The sequence below is a fragment of the Nerophis lumbriciformis genome, linkage group LG17 (assembly GCF_033978685.3).
Source record: "Nerophis lumbriciformis linkage group LG17, RoL_Nlum_v2.1, whole genome shotgun sequence".
NCBI lineage: Eukaryota > Metazoa > Chordata > Actinopteri > Syngnathiformes > Syngnathidae > Nerophis > Nerophis lumbriciformis.
In genome coordinates this window covers 456,172-473,143 of record NC_084564.2, presented here as the reverse complement: position 1 = coordinate 473,143, position 16,972 = coordinate 456,172, and the positions used below count along the sequence as shown (strand labels likewise).

Here is a 16,972-nt window from a genome sequence, read left to right as displayed (position 1 = left end):
ATCCCAAAAGTTACTCAAGTAGATGTAACGGAGTAAATGTAGCACGTTACTACCCACCTCTGGATGTTGCCTCCTTCTATTTTACTTTGATTGGTAAAAAGTGACTTCCTGCATGTAACTTCTGTCACGTTACATCAGACTAACTGCGTTACATCCGAGTAATCAGATTACTACTAAAAGTAACCACATGAATTCTGCACACTTCACTAACATTTTGCACAGCTAGATTTCATGCGACACATCAGGATGTATATATATATATATTTCCCCCCGCCGCTCTTATTGTGAAGGACCTTTCTTCACACACAGGTGCAGGCTTTGTACTCGCAACCAAGCAGCACTTCCTGCTCCTGGAGACTGAAAAGTCTCCTGCTCGCACACAAACGTCTTTTCAATGGAGGCTGAAGCGGCAGACTGAGGACTAAGTTGTGTTGAAAGACTCGCCAAACTGATCTCCATTCAGGGGCGGCCATGCAAGGCGGGGGGGTTGGGGGGGGGGGGGGGGTGTACACACACAAAAGGGTAAAAAGCTGTGAGGTAAACAAAAGTGGACTGGAGCTGCGGATCACTGCCGGCCACGCCCACTCTGCATAAACAGGAAGAGAGCGAAGAGGGAAATAATATCTGCTGGGTCACCACCTCGCTAGTGCCTCATGCACGTGGACCGTAACGACAGGCTGGGAAAATGTTGATATCCAACACTTTGATTAATACTACTCCCACACGTGCAACACTTAACGCCTTTAGCATATCGCCAAGTGGCTTCAAATCACAAGAAGGTTTCAGCAAAGAAGTCAAACAATGGACTCAGTCTTCAAGCTAAGAGTGTTCCCCGAGTGCAAAGACTCAACAAAGAGAACGTGCCGGCGTAGAAAGGAGTTACAAAAAAACAAGTACATTGATGGCGCTCACAAGTATGGAGGAATCAACCACAGCAAGTTTTAATTGTGATGAGACCAGACTTTTCTGGGAAAATACGCCAGAGCAGACTTACACACTTTATTTGACTTTGTTAAATGTTTGTTACTGTAGCAATGGGGTTGTTAAAGTTAAGCATTGTTGTCGTTTCTGATCGTTTGTGAGGCCACCAAAGTGACTTCTGCCAGTTGGGAAAGCAGCGCATACATGACAGTTCAGCTTGCCGTTGTTGTTGTTTTGGCCACAGTACTGTGTCGCACTTTATGTCTGAGTTCAAAGTCTACAAAGCTTCACCAAAATATGGAACCAATTATTCCTATTTACATTGTTCCCTATGAAGAAATCTGCTTCGCTATACAAACTTTTTAATGTACAAACTCTGTTCAGGAACCAATAAGTTCATAAATGGAACTTCCATCGTATGAAATAAAATATTGAAAGAATGGATCCTGAACCTGAAGAATCACAATCTTGATTAGATTGTGTCCCAAATGTTGTCCTTTACATATGTGAGGTAAATGTAAACAACTACATATGTGAAGTAAATGTAAACAACTACACATGTGAAGTAAATTTAAACAACTACATATGTGAAGTAAATGTAAACAACTACATATGTGATGTAAATGTAAACAACTACATATGTAAATTAAATGTAAACAACTACACATGTGAAGTAAATGTAAACAACTACATATGTGAAGTAAATGTAAACAACTACATATGTGAAGTAAATGTAAACAACTGCATATGTGATGTAAATGTAAACAACTACATATGTAAATTAAATGTAAACAACTACACATGTGAAGTAAATGTAAACAACTACATATGTGAAGTAAATGTAAACAACTACATATGTGAAGTAAATGTAAACAACTACATATGTAAATTAAATGTAAACAACTACATATGTGAAGTAAATGTAAACAACTACATATGTGAAGTAAATGTAAACAACTACATATGTGATGTAAATGTAAACAACTACACATGTGAAGTAAATGTAAACAACTACATATGTGAAGTAAATGTAAACAACTACATATGAGAAGTAAATGTAAACAACTACATATGTGAAGTAAATGTAAACAACTACATATGTAAATTAAACGTAAACAACTACATATGTGATGTAAATGTAAACAACTACATATGTAAATTAAATGTAAACAACTACATATGTGATGTAAATGTAAACAACTACATATGTGAAGTAAATGTAAACAACTACATATGTGATGTAAATGTAAACAACTACATATGTGAGGTAAATGTAAACAACTACATATGTGATGTAAATGTAAACAACTACATATGTGAAGTAAATGTAAACTACATATGTAAATTAAATGTAAACAACTACATATGTGATGTAAATGTAAACAACTACACATGTGATGTAAATGTAAACAACTACATATGTATATTAAATGTAAACAACTACATATGTGATGTAAATGTAAACAACTACATATGTGAAGTAAATGTAAACAACTACACATGTGAAGTAAATGTAAACAACTACATATGTGAAGTAAATGTAAACAACTACATATGTGATGTAAATGTAAACAAGTACATATGTGAAGTAAATGTAAACAACTACATATGTGAAGTAAATGTAAACAACTACATATGTAAATTAAATGTAAACAACTACATATGTAAATTAAATGTAAACAACTACATATGTGAAGTAAATGTAAACCACTACATATGTGAAGTAAATGTAAACAACTACATATGTGAATGTCACCTTTGTAAACAGGAAGTAGTATTGTTGATTGCCAATAAAGGAAGTAAAAAGATCATTTTAATGACAAAGTAGTCAAGATCAATAATTGTGTACTTTAACAAAGTCTTTATTGGAGAATATTTTCCCTCCTTTAGATGATCTTTTTCCTGCTTTAAACACTTTAGAAAGGTGAGTTGCTGGGGAAATGTTCACCAGGAAGCTCCGCCCCCACAGGTGTTTGAGGCCTACTTGCATTTGCTTGACAAATCCTTAAAGGCGCAGGACGTCGCTTTAATTGTCAGTAATTGACCACACTGACACAGGTGAGACACACACCTGTGGGGAGGAGCACTCGTCACACTGACACAGGTGAGACACACACCTGTGGGGAGGAGCACTCGTCACACTGACACAGGTGAGACACACACCTGTGGGGAGGAGCACTCGTCACACTGGACACAGGTGAGACACACACCTGTGGGGAGGAGAACTCGTCACACTAACACAGGTGAGACACACACCTGTGGAGAGGAGCGCTCGTCACACTGACACAGGTGAGACACACACCTGTGGGGAGGAGCACTCGTCACACTGGACACAGGTGAGACACACACCTGTGGGGAGGAGAACTCGTCACACTAACACAGGTGAGACACACACCTGTGGGGAGGAGCACTCGTCTCACTGACACAGGTGAGACACACACCTGTGGGGAGGAGCACTCTTCACACTGACGCAGGTGAGACACACACCTGTGGGGAGGAGCACTCGTCACACTGACACAGGTGAGACACACACCTGTGGGGAGGGGCACTCGTCACACTGACACAGGTGAGACACACACCTGTGGGGAGGAGCACTCGTCACACTGACACAGGTGAGACACACACCTGTGGGGAGGAGCACTCCTCACACTGACACAGGTGAGACTCATCACACTGACACAGGTGAGACACACACCTGTGGGGAGGAGCACTCGTCACACTGACACAGGTGAGACACACACCTGTGGGGAGGAGCACTCCTCACACTGACACAGGTGAGACTCATCACACTGACACAGGTGAGACACACACCTGTGGGGAGGAGCACTCGGAGCAGGATTGTATTTAGAAGAATATTTTCTGTCTGCTGACCTTCTGATGACATCATGACAGCACTGTGACCTCCAGTTGGTGTGATTGATGCTCGTTTACTTCCTCCATTCCTTTTTACACCTCATTCACTCACACACACCACTCTTCTTCATCTTCTTCCTCTTCCTCCTTTTTCTCTTCCTCTCTCTCTATCTTCATCCTCTTCTTCCTCTTCCTCTTCCTCCTCTTTCTAGTCCCTTTTCTCTTCCTCCTCTTCTTCTTTCTCTTCCTTTTCTTTCTCCATCGACTCTTCATGCTCTGCTTCTTCCTCCTCTTTTTCCTCTTCCTTTTCCTTCTCATTTCCTTTTCGTCTTCCTTCCTTCTTCTTGCGTGCACAGGAAGTTGAGGGTGTGATTACCCATCAGCCCCTTCTTGTGATTTATATATATATATATATATATATATATATATATATATATATATATATATATGTATATATATATATATATATATATATATATATATATATATATATATATATATATATATATATATATATATATAAAAAATAATTAAGCAAGTTAGTCATATTTAATACCTGATATCTACTCTACTTAAATAAATAAATATCCATGATGTGGACTATTACACAACATTCTCAGGCTAACTTACACATCTGTGAAGGCACCATTAATGCTGAAAGGTACATACAGGTTTTGGAGCAACACATGTTGCCATCCAAGCAACGTTACCATGGACGCCCCTGCTTATTTCAGAAAGACAATGCCAAGCCACGTGTTACATCAACGTGGCTTCATAGTAAAAGAGTGCGGGTACTAGACTGGTCCGCCTGCAGTCCAGACCTGTCTCCCATTGAAAATGTGAAGCCTAAAATAGCAGAAGGGAGACCCCCGGACTGTTGAACAACTTAAGCTGTACATCAAGCAAGAATGGCAAAGAATTCCACCTGAGAAGCTTCAAAAATGTGTCTCCTCAGTTCCCAAACCTTTACTGAGTGTTGTTAAAAGGAAAGGCCATGTAACACAGTGGTGAACATGCCCTTTCCCAACTACTTTGGCACGTGTTGCAGCCATGAAATTCTAACTTAATTATTATTTGCAAAAAAATAAATAATGTTTATGAGTTTGAACATCAAATATGTTGTCTTTGTAGCATATTCAACTGAATATGGCTTGAAAAGGATTTGCAAATCATTGTATTCTGTTTATATTTACTTCTAACACAATTTCCCAACTCATATGGAAACGGGGTTTGTATTATAGAAGTGTGACTATTGTGTAGTGTGTAAGTGGGGTGTGTGAGTGTGTAAGTGTGTAAGTGGGGTGAAGAAGACGTGTAAGTGGGGTGAAGAAAGAGCGGGAAGAAAAGGTCCAGTCTTGACCCGGCATAGCAAGTAGTCTGTGGGCGCACAAAGGGGTCTTTGTCCAGGTGCTCTGGCATGAAAGCACTCATCAGGTGGACTCACACAGACCAGCAAGCAGCAGTCCAGATCCAGTCATCAGGTCCAGTCCTCAGGTCCAGTCATCAGGTGGACTCACACAGACCAGCAAGCAGCAGTCCAGATCCAGTCATCAGGTCCAGTCATCAGGTCCAGTCCTCAGGTCCAGTCATCAGGTGGACTCACACAGACCAGCAAGCAGCAGTCCAGGTCCAGTCCTCAGGTCCAGTCATCAGGTGGACTCACACAGACCAGCAAGCAACAGTCCAGGTCCAGTCCGAGGACAACAGGAAGGAAAAGGCTTTGGCCAATAAAAATAGTCCAATCTTGATTGAGGTGGGCGTGGCTAAGCGGCAATGGCGACATCACTTCCAGATGGCGTGCTGTTATTTGGCCGCACACGCTCGTAACCTGACACTCACTTGGGGCCCCGCCGCTCTCGGAGGGGCCACTCCTCAACTTCAAAAAGGGTCCCGTGTTTGTTGTGGGAAGTGTGGGGGGTGAGTAGTCAGGTGGGGGTTAGTAGTCAGGTGGGGGGTGAGTAGTCAGGTGGGGGTGAGTAGTCAGGTGGGGGGTGAGTAGTCAGATCCGTCACCTTGCATGTGAAGTGAAGTGAATTATATTTATATAGCGCTTTTCTCTAGTGACTCAAAGCACTTTATATAGTGAAAGCCAATACCTAAGTTCCATTTAAAGCAGTGTGGGTGTCACTGGGAGCAGGTGGGTCAAGTGTCTTGCCCAAGGACACAACGGCAATGAAGCGGGGATCGAACCTGGAACCCTCAAGTTGCTGGCACGGCCGCTCTACCAACCGAGCTATACCGCTATGTGCTACTAACACTGAGCGGCTAAAGTGATCCGTCACCTTGCACGTGCTAACACTCTGAGCCACCACAACACATGGACACGCTAACACGTCGCTCGCAATGTCGCTACACACTTTGGGCTTTTTTTCTTTTCTTTTCTCACCCCGCGTCAAAAAGACAAGTCAGTGAGCACACAGTTAGCACTTTTGAGATAAATGCTATCTTCACTTTCACCCCAGTGAGCATGTGGGCGTGCAGGAAAGAGAAAGAGCGGGAAAGATCAGCATTCACTAACAAGTGTTGGGACTCCATTACACAAATAATCATTCAGTAATAAATCTTTGCACTCAATTAAAAAAAAGAATCGTTCGGTAAATAATGTTTGTGCCAAATTAAAAGAAGAATCGGTCAGTAAAAATGTTTGCACTAAATAAAACAAAGAATCATTCTGTAGCAAATGTTTGTACTAAATAAGAAAAGAATCGTTCAGTGACAAATGTTTGTACTAAATAAAAAAAAGAATCGTTGAGTAAGAAGTGTGTTCACTAAATGAAAAAAAGAATCGTTGAGTAAGAAATGTGTTCACCAAATGAAAAAAGAATCGTTCAGTAAGAAGTGTTTGCACTAAATAAAAAAAGAATCGCTCAGTAACAAATGTTTGTACTAAATGAAAAAAGAATCATTCAGAAAGCAGTGTTTGCACTAAATAAAAAAAGAATCATTGCGTAGGAAGTGTTTGCACTGAATAAAAAAGAATCGTTCACTAAGAAGTGTGTTCACTAAATGAAAAAAATAATTGTTCAGTAAGAAGTGTTTTCACTAAATAAAAAAAGAATCGTTCAGTAAGAAGTGTCCGTACTAAATAAAAAAATAATCGTTCAGTAACAAATGTTTGTACTAAATAAAAAAAAGAATCGTTGAGTAAGAAGTGTGTTCACTAAATGAAAAAAAGAATCGTTGAGTAAGAAATGTGTTCACCAAATGAAAAAAGAATCGTTCAGTAAGAAGTGTTTGCACTAAATAAAAAAAGAATCGCTCAGTAACAAATGTTTGTACTAAATGAAAAAAGAATCGTTCAGAAAGAAGTGTTTGCACTAAATAAAAAAAGAATCATTGCGCAAGAAGTGTTTGCACTGAATAAAAAAAGAATCGTTCACTAAGAAGTGTGTTCACTAAATTAAAAAAATAATTGTTCAGTAAGAAGTGTTTTCACTAAATAAAAAAAGAATCGTTCAGTAAGAAGTGTCTGTACTAAATAAAAAAATAATCGTTCGGTAAGAAGTGTTTGTACTAAATAAAAAAAAGAATCGTTCAGTAAGAAGAGTTTGCACTAAATAAAACAAAGAATCGTTCAGTAAGAAGTGTGTTCACTAAATAAAACAAAGAATTGTTCAGTAAAAAGTGTTCACTAAATAAAAAAAGAATCGTTCAGTAACAAATGTTTGTACTAAATAAAATAAAAAAATTGTTGAGTAAGAAGTGTTTGCACTAAATAAAAAAAGAATCGTTCAGTAACAAGTGTTTGTACTAAATAAAAAAAAGAATCATTAAGAAGTGTGTTCACTAAATAAAACAAAGAATCGTTCAGTAAAAAGTGTGTTCACTAAATAAAACAAAGAATCATTGAGTAAGAAGTGTTTGCACTGAATAAAAAAATAATCGTTCAGTAAAAAGTGTGTTCACTAAATGAAAAAAATTATTGTTCAGTAAGAAGTGTTTGCACTAAATTAAAAAAAAGAATCATTAAGAAGTGTGTTCACTAAATAAAAAAAAGAATCATTGAGTAAGAAGTGTGTTCACTAAATAAAAAAAAGAATCATTAAGAAGTGTGTTCACTAAATAAAAAAAGAATTGTTCAGTAAGTAGTGTGTTCACTTAATGAAAAAAGAATGTTTGAGTAAGAAGTGAATAAAAAGTCTGAGCCTGAGGCAGGCCTGGTGCTAACAGTGCTAACAGTGCTAACAGTGCGTAGCAGCCAGCTACAAATTAGACATGAACACTTTTGACCTTGTTGCCCTTTTCCTGCTTGGATGTTTTTTAGGGATCTTCTTTTTCACCACAAACAACAAAACAAAGCAATTTGACAAGGTCGGGATTCCAAACAAACAAAATTACAAGTCAATCAGATTTTACGGCTCATTAAAGCCACGTTATGGAAGAGTTCAGCTTTAAAATCATGCTATGCAAGCAAATAGTAAGTACATGCTACTTGAATACAACACAAGGACATTCTGCGAATGCTAACTGTCATGTTTGCTTGAAGCTAATAGGCTAGCATAAAACTGTTAACATGTTATAATGGGAACGCTTAGCATACTTGCAAGATGGCGAAAAGTATCAACATCAGCTCATTCTAGATTTAAATGAATGAAAGTGCTAGCATAAATAATTAGCATGCTTATGCTAGCATGATAGGAAAAATGATCGTACTTCTAATATAGCGCCAAGAGTCAAAAACATTTTTTAGGTTTAAACGAATAAAATTAGCTAAAATGTGAGCATAAAACGTTAGCATGCTAACATGGAAAAAGTTAGCACACTTCTAAGAGTGTGCCAAATATCAAACTCCTTGATTGTTATGGTTAAACTTATAAATTAGCTAGAATGATAGCAAAAAAAACATTAGCACGCTAACATTAGCATGCTAACATTAGCATGATGTCATAGGAAAAGGTAGTATACTTCTAAGATGGCGGCAAGTATTGAAAAACATATTTTTATAGGTTTAAAACGAAAAAAGTTAGCACAAATACTAGCATAAAACATTGGCATGCTACCGTTAGCATGCTGATATAAGACAAATAGTAAACAAATTGACAAGATAGCGATTCTACAAATGACAACTTCATGAGATCGTTACGTCTCATTAAAGCAACAATATGTAATAGTTTATTACTACTTTATTACTACTTTCACAGGGTAAACATATGTTTCTGTGTACTTACTACTTTTACTCAGAACACATGTGTTCCTGTGTAGTTATTACTTCTACTGGGTACAATTTTGCTCCTGTGTACTTACTACTTCTACTGGGTACATATGTGTTCTTGTGTATTTACTAATTTTACTGAGTAAACATGTATTTCTGTGTACTTACTACTTTTACTCATTACTCATGTGCTCCTGTGTCGTTATTAATTCTACTGGGTACACATGTGTTCTTGTGTACTTGCTACTTTTACTCAGTACACGTGTTCCTGTGTTCTTACTACTTCTACTGGGTGCATGTGTTTTCTTGTGTATTTACTATACTTTTACAAGGTAAACGTGTCTTTCTGTGTACTTACTACTTTTAGTCAGTAAAGATGTGTTCCTATGTACTTAGTAATTTATTCAGTACACATGTGTTCCTGTGTATTTACTACTCCTACTGGGTACACATGTGTTCCTGTGTATTTACTACTTCTACTGGGTACACATGTGTTCCTGTGTACTTACTACTTTTATTCAGTACACATGTGTTCCTGTGTATTTACTACTTCTGCTGGGCTTACATGTGTTTTTGTGTACAGTATTTGCTACTTTTACTGGGTAAACATGTCTTTCTGTGTACTTACTACTTTTACTCGGTACACATGTGTTCCTGTGTACTTTCTACTTTGACTCGGTACACATGTGATCCTGTGTACTTACTACTCCTACTGGGTACACATGTGTTCCTGTGTACTTACTACTTTTATTCAGTACACATGTGTTCCTGTGTATTTACTACCTTCACTGGGTGCACATGTTTTCTTGTGTACTTACTACTTTTACTCAGTACACAGAAAGTGTTCCTGTATACTTACTATCTCTACTGGATACACATGTTTTCTTGTGTTTTTACTATACTTATACAGGGTAAACATGCATTCCTGTGTACTTACTACCTCTACTGGGTACACATGTGTTTCTGTGTATTTACTACTTCTACTGGGTACACATGTGTTCTTGTGTACAGTATTTACTACTTCTACTGGGTAAACATGTCTTTGTGTGTACTTACTACTTTTACTTAGTACACATAGGTTCCTGTCTATTTACTACTTTGACTGGGTACACATGTGTTCTTGTGTACTTACTACTCCTACTGGGTAAACATGTCTTTGTGTGTACTTACTACTTTTACTTAGTACACATAGGTTCCTGTCTATTTAGTACTTTGACTGGGTACACATGTGTTCTTGTGTACTTACTACTCCTACTGGGTAAACATGTCTTTGTGTGTACTTACTACTTTTACTTAGTACACATAGGTTCCTGTCTATTTAGTACTTTGACTGGGTACACATGTGTTCTTGTGTACTTACTACTCCTACTGGGTAAACATGTCTTTGTGTGTACTTACTACTTTTACTTAGTACACATAGGTTCCTGTCTATTTACTACTTTGACTGGGTACACATGTGTTCTTGTGTACTTACTACTCCTACTGGGTAAACATGTCTTTCTGTGTAGAGTACTTACTACTTTTACTGGGTACACGTGTTGTTGTGTACAGTACTTACTACTTCTACTGGATGAACATGTCTTTCTGTGTACAGTAATTACTAATTTTACTGGGTAGACGTGTTGTTGTGTACAGTATTTGCTACTTCTACTGGGTGAAGATGTCTTTGTGTACTTGGAGCAGAGTCCAATGTTGTCATGCAGGAAGAAACTTGTCCTTGCAGAAGTCTGCGTGGTGGTTAAAAGACACTTAATTAGCTTTCAGCGTCTTGCGTAAGGCGGCCATGATGAAAGGCGAATGAAAGGGGGAGGCGGCCAGACCACAAAAAAGGCGGAAAAAAAACTTCTTGTTGTTAGCAAGACGCCTGTGAGGAACCAAGATGGCCGCCAGCGGGGTCGTGACCCCACCTTCTTCCTTTCAACCGCCGTCACTTTGGTCCACGCTTCAACGGCCGGGAAAATAAAAGCCGGTTCAAATCCGCTCGGAGCGAAGCAATTTGCAGCGCCGTGTTTGAGTCTGGCGGCACGCTGCGAGCCTCGTTAGAAGACGCCAGGCGCCATTTGTCCGCTTGGCTGACTTATTCTAACACTTCCTGTTGATAATACATCCTCTCACTTCCTGTTGATAATACATCCTCTCACTTCCTGTTGATAATACGTCCTCTCACTTCCTGTTGATAATACATCCTCTCACTTCCTGTTGCTAATACATCCTCTCACTTTTTGATGCAGTAGCGCCTGAGGGATCCAAGGTGTGTAATATCATGGCTTACGTGCAGTGATTTCTCCACATTCTCTCAACCTTTTGATGATATTACGGAGCGTAGATGGTGAAATCCCTAAATTCCTTGTTGAGAAATGTTGTTCTTAAACAATTTGCTCAGGCATTTGTTGACAAAGTGGTGACCCTCGCCCCGTCCTTGTTTGTGAATGACTGAGCATTTCATGGAAGCCGCTTTTATAGCCAATCATGGCACCCACCTGTTCCCAATTAGCCTGTTCACCTGTGGGATGTTCCAAATAAGTCTTTGATGAGCAACTTTCTCAGTCTTTTTTGCCACTTGTGCCAGCTTTATGGAAACGTGTTGCAGGCATCAAATACAAATGAGCTAATATTTGAAAAAAAGAACAAAGTTTGTCAGTGTGAACATGAAATATCTTGTCTTTGCAGTCTATTCAATTGAATATAAGTTGAAAAGGATTTGTTGTATTTTCTTTTTATTTACCATTTACACAACCTGACAACTTCACTGCTTTTGGGTTTTGTAAAGAGAGGTTTAGTACTGTTTTAAAAAGATGACATATTATTTGAAAATATGTTTTATTATCTAATAAATATGTCATATTATTTAATATATATATATATATATATATATATTATTTGAAAATATCTTATAGTGTTAAAAAAATATGTTTTATTATTTAAAAAATATGTTATAGAATCTAAAAATATATATTATATTATTTGAAAAATATGTTATATTTAACAAAAATGTTTATATTACTTAAAAAATGTTATATTAATAAAAAAAGATATTATATTATTTGAAAAATATGTTATAATTTAAAAAAAGATGTAATAATATTTAAAAAATAATGTTGTATTTTAAAAATATGTTTTATTATTTAAAAAACATGTTATAGAATCTAAAAAAAGATGTTATATTATTTGAAAAAGATGTTACTATTTAAAAAAAGATGTAATAATATTTAAAAGATAATGTTGTATTTTAAAAATATGTTTTAATATTTTAAAAATATGTAATAATATTAAAAATATGTTATATTTAAAAAATATATGTTATAATATTTAAAAAAGATGTTATGATATTTAAAAAAGATTTAATAATATGTTATCATATTTAAAAAATATGTTATACTATTTACAAAATATGTTATACTATTTAAAAAATATGTTATAATATTAAAAGAAGAGGTAGTCATGTTTAAAAAATATGTTATATTAATTAAAAAATATGTTATATTATTTTAAAAATACGTTATTTAAAACATTTTTTATAATATTTTTGAAAAATGTAAATTATTTCAAAAAGATGTAATCATATTTTTAAAAAGATGTTATATTGTTTAAAAAAGATGTTATATTATTTAAAAAAGATGTTATATTATTTAAAAAGATGTTATTTTTTAAAAATATGTTATAATATTTAAAAAAGATGTTATATTATTTAAAAATATGTTATAATATTTTAAAAAGATGTTAATATTTCTAAAATATGTTATATTATTTGAAAATATGTTATAATATTTAAAAAAGATGTTATAATATCTAAAAAGATGTTATATTATTTGAAAAAGATGTTATATTATTTAAAAAGATGTTATATTATTCAAAAAAGATTTTATATTATTCAAAAATACGTTATATTATTTAAAAAAGATGTTATAATATTATAAAATATGTTGTAATTCCACTAAAGACGTGTCATGAGTGGAATATAATGCGATGTACCAAAGTGTGACACACATGGTGACAGCAGCTTCTTCTTCTTCTTCTTCTTCTTCTTCTTCTTCTTCACCATCACGGTGGTCGTCATGGCGACCAGGGAGCTTAGTGGCCATGAGCAGGACAAAGGTCACCAAGAATGTCAGCGAGTGCTTGACCTCACTATGACCTGACAACTTCACACCTCTTTGGCCACGCCTCTAACAAACACCAGACTCCGCCCCCTCTTGGGTCTGATCCCCAGTGTCTGAGGTCAGCAACACAAAGGTGGTCCTTACAAACACACACACAAACACACACACACACACACACACACACACACACACACACACACACACACACACACACACACACACACCAAATACCTCTGCTGTTCTATAATTGAACACTTGTACTTTTCACATTTAGCAACAAAAGAAAATATGTTGATAAATGTGACCAATTCAATATTTGTTTATGATTTTAAAAATGTGATGAAATGATGTCATCTTACTCACTTGTGTCGTGTGTGCTCCAATTTACCTTTTCACCTAGTCTCTTCATGATGTCATACCCTAGCATGTCTCTTCATGATGTCATACCCTAGCATGTCTCTTCATGATGTCATAACCGAGCATGTCTCTTCATGATGTCATAACCCAGCATGTCTCTTCATGATGTCATAACCCAGCATGTCTCTTCATGATGTCATAACCTAGCATGTCTCTTCATGATGTCATAACCTAGCATGTCTCTTCATGATGTCATAACCTAGCATGTCTCTTCATGATGTCATACCCTAGCATGTCTCTTCATGATGTCATAACCCAGCATGTCTCTTCATGATGTCATAACCGAGCATGTCTCTTCATGATGTCATAACCTAGCATGTCTCTTCATGATGTCATAACCTAGCATGTCTCTTCATGATGTCATAACCCAGCATGTCTCTTCATGATGTCATAACCCAGCATGTCTCTTCATGATGTCATAACCCAGCATGTCTCTTCATGATGTCATAACCTAGCATGTCTCTTCATGATGTCATAACCTAGCATGTCTCTTCATGATGTCATAACCGAGCATGTCTCTTCATGATGTCATAACTTAGCATGTCTCTTCATGATGTCATAACTTAGCATGTCTCTTCATGATGTCATAACCGAGCATGTCTCTTCATGATGTCATAACCTAGCGTGTCTCTTCATGATGTCATAACTTAGCATGATGTTAAAATATAATGTTAGCATGTAGCTCACCTAGCGATGACTAGCATTGCTAAGTTAGTATGATCATAAAGTGTGATGTTAGCATGTTAGCATGCCTATAATTGAAGTATAAATGATGCTGTGTGACTAAAAGGTCAACATCAGTGATGACTTAGTGATCAGGAACACAATGTTGGTGTGAAAAGAAGATTGTCTTCTTATTGAATACTTTGTGTCAAATATTGATGTTTTACTTGGGAAAAACTGGAGCATTTGTTGTAGAAGGATTGTGTTATTTGGATTGTGTATTTACACAACATTTATACTATAATCATAATAACATGATTATTATTAATAATAATTATTATTATTATTGATGTGTAAAAGCAATGTTTCATTGTTGACTAACAAGATGACCTTGCACCACCCCAACTATCACTCACTCACTCACTTACTTATTACTCATTCACTCACTCACTGTTTCACCCACTCCTTCACTCAATCACTTTAACACTCACTCACATTTCCAATCACTCATTTAATCAATCACTCACTCACTCACCCATTCATTTACTTACCTAATCACTACTCACTCAATCACTCACTCACATGTTCACCCATTCATTCACTGACGCACTCACTCATTCACTTACTCACCTAATCACTACTCACTCAATCACTCACTCACATGTTCACCCATTCATTCACTGACACACTCACTCATTCACTTACTCACCTAATCACTACTCACTCAATCACTCACCCACATGTTCACCCATTCATTTACTGACTGACTGACTCACTCACTCACTCACTCATTCACTTACTCACCTAATCACTACTCACTCAATCACTCACTCACATTTTCACCCATTCATTCACTCACTCACTTAATCAATCAATCACTACTCACTCACTAAGTCACTCAATCACTCACTCACTCACATTTTCACCCATTCATTCACTCACTCACTTAATCAATCAATCACTACTCACTCACTAAGTCACTCACTCTTTAAATTACTCACTCTACAACTCACTCCTCACTAGCTCATTCATTCACTGACTCACTCACTCACTCACTCACTCACTCACTCACCTAATCACTACCCACTCAATTATTCACTCACTCACTTTTACGCCCATTCCTTCACCCACTCACTTAATCACTCACTCACTTTTACGCCCATTCCTTCACCCACTCACTCTTCCACTCACTCACCCACTCAATTTTTCACCCAATCATTAGCTCACTCACTTAATCACTCACACACTCATTCACTAAGTCACTCACACAGTCACTCGTTTACTTACTCAATCACTCTTCACTCACTCAGTCATTTACTAAGACACTCACTCAGTCACTCACCTAATCACTACTCACTCATGCACTACTCATTAACTAAATCATTCACTCTTTTACTCACTCATTCACTCACTCACTCATTCAATCACCCACATAATCATTACTCACTCACTCACTCACTGAATTTTACACCCATTCAATTCACCCACTCACTTAATCACTCACTCATTCACTAAATCCCTCACTCTTTCACTCACTCCAAACTCACTCACTCCCGACTCACACAACCAATCACTGACTCCTTGACTCTGGTATTCACTCAGTCATCGACTACTTCACTCGGTCACAGGTTGGTGAAGTGGTGAAGAAGACAAGTATATTTGTGAAGGTGCACTTTAGCACAAGTTGAATAATTCATGCTGTCACCTCAGATACAACAATGTCATAAAAAGGCTCACGTGTTCACGTGCACGTACAAGAGCGCCACACGCACGCTCCCAGGTACGCGAACGAGCGCAGCTGCGCGTGCACGGTGCGGTAGGGAACATCTGCACCGATGACACAAATCATTTAATATCTCCAAAATAAAAACATGATTTTGAATGAATGACTCAAAATAATCATTTCAAGTCAATTGAAATAACATTTCTATGTTATTATTTAGTGGACTGTCCTAATTAGTGCAGGAATGGAGGAGAGAGAGAGAGAGAGAGAGAGAGAGAGAGAGAGAGAGAGAGAGAGAGAGAGAGAGAGAGCATGTAAATGCGTGCTCACCATGATGGAGACAATGCAGCAGCAGCAGGTCCGTCCAGCCCTCTGGAAGGTTCTGGAAGGTTCTGGAAGGTTCGGCAGGTGCAATTTAGGGTAATTTAAGCCAGATGTATTTCCAGGAGAAAGGTGGCAATAAAAGAGATCCCTTCTTGCTTCTGTGCGCGCCCCCGATCCAACAATGTGCTCCAGCGGCGTGCACGTCACGTCGGAATATGTCCAAATATGGTCGCGCTTTTCCGCCCGCCAACAAGATGTCAGACAGACTGCGGGAGGAGGAGAAGAAGGAGAAGGAGAAGGAGAAGAAGAAGAAGGAGGAGAAGAAGAAGAAGATGTGCGCGCAGGGAGGACACGATGCTCAGCACGATGCGTGTGCGTGTGCGTGTGCGTGAGTGGTTGTGGACGCCCCCTTCCGTGCGAGTGTCTCCCCTTTCTCTCTCTCTCTCTCTAATTCTCTCTCTCTCTCTCTCTCTCTAATTCTCTCTCCCTCTCTCTCTCTCTCTCTAACTCTAATTCTAACTCTCTCTCTCCTCCACTCCTGCACTAAAACAATGAAATAAATACAATAAAAACATGTATTATTTAAATTCATTTAAAATTATTTCTATTTTTTGATGTCATTCATTCAAATAATGTTTTTATTTTTGAAATATTGAATTATTTGTGTATAATGAAGTCAGGTGGTAAAATATTGTATAAAACAACACAACATGTAGTACACACAAGTAGTTGAATGAAGTAATGTAGTCAAATATTGTATAAAAACAATACAATAACAAGTAGTACACACAAGTAGTTTAATGAAGTAATGTTGTCAAA

The 16,972-nt window shown here is 37.2% G+C and overlaps 1 protein-coding gene across 1 annotated transcript in view; it reads right to left on the bottom strand.

The window, feature by feature from the left end:
• The window catches only part of tenm4 (teneurin transmembrane protein 4), a 218,553-nt gene extending 202,080 nt beyond the window's left edge, over positions 1–16,473 (bottom strand). The window contains exon 1 of the mRNA XM_061972168.1: positions 16,160–16,473. The gene's annotated coding sequence lies outside the window, so the exon portion shown is untranslated. The remainder of the gene's footprint in view (positions 1–16,159) is intronic.
• Positions 16,474–16,972: the final 499 nt, after the last annotated feature.